Raw genomic sequence first — 2940 nt, 5'->3', positions numbered from 1 at the left:
CAGTGGATTGGAAAATTCAAGAGCGATAAGTTAGCGGGGACCGAAAGACTCGCACCAGCGCTGACACGACGCGTCTGTCCTGTTGTCGTCCGTTCTACGCGCTTGAAGTTTAAACATGAACATACAGCAACTTGTTTAGTTTACCCACCTTCTAATGGAACACAAGATCGGTTTGACTTGAGGACGCGCAGCTTCTGAAAAAAACTAAGCAAGTAATAGAACAGTGCACATTGCTTAAAATAGTGCTCTTCTGTGCGTCAATCACACAAAAGCAACATATTTTTGAGTGTGTATACTAGTGCTGCTCGGGGCCCCCCCATTTGCGGCACTCTTGAGGTACGACAAAAAACAATTATTTTATATGCTAATACAGCGTGGGCGGAGTCTTGAAAAAACTGAGAGTTGATGTTACGGAATCGTCGACGAAAATCTTGAAATTAGTGAACCCAGCTCTTGCCTTTAAGTAGATGGGAAGCGAATAACCTCGTGGCCCCTCAGTAGAGTATCTAGGTAAAGACTGCTTCATAAATAGATTGATTGGTGAGGTGCGACCTCCGCGATCGGTGGTCGTAGACGCCGTAGTGGAAGATTCGTGAAAGAAAAATGAGTATCATCCACGCAATGCATTAATGCCTGATATGTATCGCGTGACTCTGCGCTCAGCAGCTGAACGTTATAGGCAGGTGATCCGGCATAGATTTCGTAACGCGCTTACCGACGCCTCGCGCGGATTTTTTTCCAGCAGTATCTGGCGAGGTTGGTCACGTGTAGCGAAAACAGCGGATTTTATACGCCTGCCCATCCGCGTGCACAGGGATGCCAAGCTGGAGCGCTACGACAAGAAAGACGTGACGGTGAAGCTGCCCGGTGGTCACCACTGGAATGAGTTCAAGTGGTTCTCGGTGTACTGTAGCGACGCCAGGGAGAGCTACGCGGACATCGCCATCAAGCAGGCGGTGGCCGAGAAGCTCCCCCTGCTGCCGTGCCACCCCCACAGCACACCCCATCTTCGGATAACGCAGGTAATGACCAGATCCGCTAACGGTTCGTCGTCTGCTGGTGACGTAGTCAACGGTTAAGTTTATCGCGGGAAGCCAGAAGATGTCGCAGCAAAACTTATTCAGGCGCGCATGTACGGTCTGACGCAATGTCGTCGGCAGAGCTTGTGCCGAAGAAGGGTTTGAAGGGCTTATGCCTTGTGTCAACTCTCAGCTCGTACAGTCGTCAGCACACTTGACCGCAGCGCTCGATCGCTGCGCTTTGGGCTGCACCAACGCTCTCTCCCAATAGCTGTCGGACATATATAGCTTGCATCTGAGCATACGCCACCTCACTCACTGATAAAACTTCTCGAATGTGTTTCGTCTTGCCGTTTACCTCGAGGCTTGCAACCGCCGGCAATCGCCGGCATTTGCCGGCGAAGGCGCCGAAGGGCCGCTGAGCAGCAGCAAAGGTAACGGATCTCGGAGCGTGGTCCCCTGAATGCTTGGCGGCATGTTAACTTCGCTTTTGCTCAGCGGCTGTGTGGCACCTCGACCGGAGATCGCCGGTGACTGCACCTGTTGAAGCCACGGTAACCGGTAAAACTAAAATTTCGGGCCGAACCATAGTGGCCGAATAGACAGCCAAGCCGTTCTAAACAACTATGGTTAAAAGGTACTTCCACAAACATTCTCTTGAATTTGGTATTCGCCCCAGTGAAATTCGAAGGAGGTGGCCACTCACTCTTCGGCCGCTTGCACGCAGACTCGAACGACCTAGCTTCACGCTGACGAGCGGTCTCCAGTGCGCGATCTTCGTCGCGAGCTTGCGCTCGAGGCCGACGATCGGACTCTCACTGACGTTCTTCGGAGGCAAAGTCACTGCCCGCATTCTCCGCTTTCGCACGGGCACGTTGTCGTTGGTTATAGTCGCGTCTCTGCTGTTCACGCCTCTCTTGGTACTTGGATTGTTTTGCGGACGTACGCACAATGCATGGTCTTCCCATTCCTGTTGGAGTCGCAACTGTTGCAATGATCTACCTCTGCAATACACAATCCGGTGCTTGCACAACGCGACGGCTAGCCCTGCGCCCATACCCGTGCTTCCCCGCCCCAACTGCCGCGGCGTTCTAGAGACCACGGCAGACGCAGCCGGCAGCATATGGGCGGTCAACACGGGTGCACTCCCCCATTGCGCAGGCGCGGCGCGCGGTTCAATCCCGTGTCCTTTCCTTCTTCTGCGCGTTACTATCGTTAGTCATCTTTTTTGTTCACTTTACAGACGTAACCCCCCCCCCCCCCCCCCCCCGCTAGAGACAACGCATACGGCTCATTCATACACATCCGTGAGGCAAACAGCTTCGCCGTAAAAATATTAATGCAGTGCCAGCACGGTGGCTGCGTATGCTCATATGTTAGCTATCTCAAACCAGGCGTTATCGTTGGACGGGCTCTGGACAAGTGTGCGTTTGACTGTACAAGTAGTTTATGAATTTGCACGGGCCTGCGGCGAGTGCATGTTATCTCTCTATTTAAAAGCTGTTGGCCTCTTCTCGTTGCTTCGCCACCCAGCTTAGGGCGGACGGTGAGATCTCGGCAACAGCTGTGGTCTTCTTCTGGGGCTGAAATCCTACAGCCAAGTGGGTAATCATCATATTATGTGGCTGAAGAAGCGTACAGTGACTGCTTCACCCACACGGTATCATAATTAGTCACCAACACGCCCAACTTTCCACATTACTGAGCCAAGTGGGGCTGACCACTTTTTAAGGCGAAAACCTCGTATGTTTCATTGGTCAGTTGACCTTAGGCGAAAGCGCATCGATGGCACTAAACATACCGAAAGGCCACGAAACCTCGATCTAGAGTGCGAGTCGAACCTACGACCTCTGGTGTTAGTTAAGGCTACGAACCCTCGACCTTTGGTGGGTGTAGAACCGCGACCATTTGTGGGAGTCGA

At 52.6% G+C, this 2940-nt stretch overlaps 1 long non-coding RNA gene across 1 annotated transcript in view; it reads left to right on the top strand.

Moving 5' to 3' along the window:
* The first annotated feature begins 969 nt into the window (after positions 1 to 969).
* LOC140219281 (uncharacterized) overlaps positions 970 to 2940 on the top strand; it is an 8613-nt gene continuing 6642 nt past the window's right edge. Inside the window, exon 1 of the long non-coding RNA XR_011895436.1 lies at positions 970 to 1022. This is a non-coding gene — a long non-coding RNA (uncharacterized lncRNA). The remainder of the gene's footprint in view (positions 1023 to 2940) is intronic.

Source organism: Dermacentor andersoni, chromosome 7 (assembly GCF_023375885.2).
Source record: "Dermacentor andersoni chromosome 7, qqDerAnde1_hic_scaffold, whole genome shotgun sequence".
Taxonomy (NCBI): Eukaryota; Metazoa; Arthropoda; class Arachnida; order Ixodida; family Ixodidae; genus Dermacentor; species Dermacentor andersoni.
Note: the sequence above shows the minus strand (reverse complement) of the source record. Positions and strands in the feature narration are given on the sequence as shown.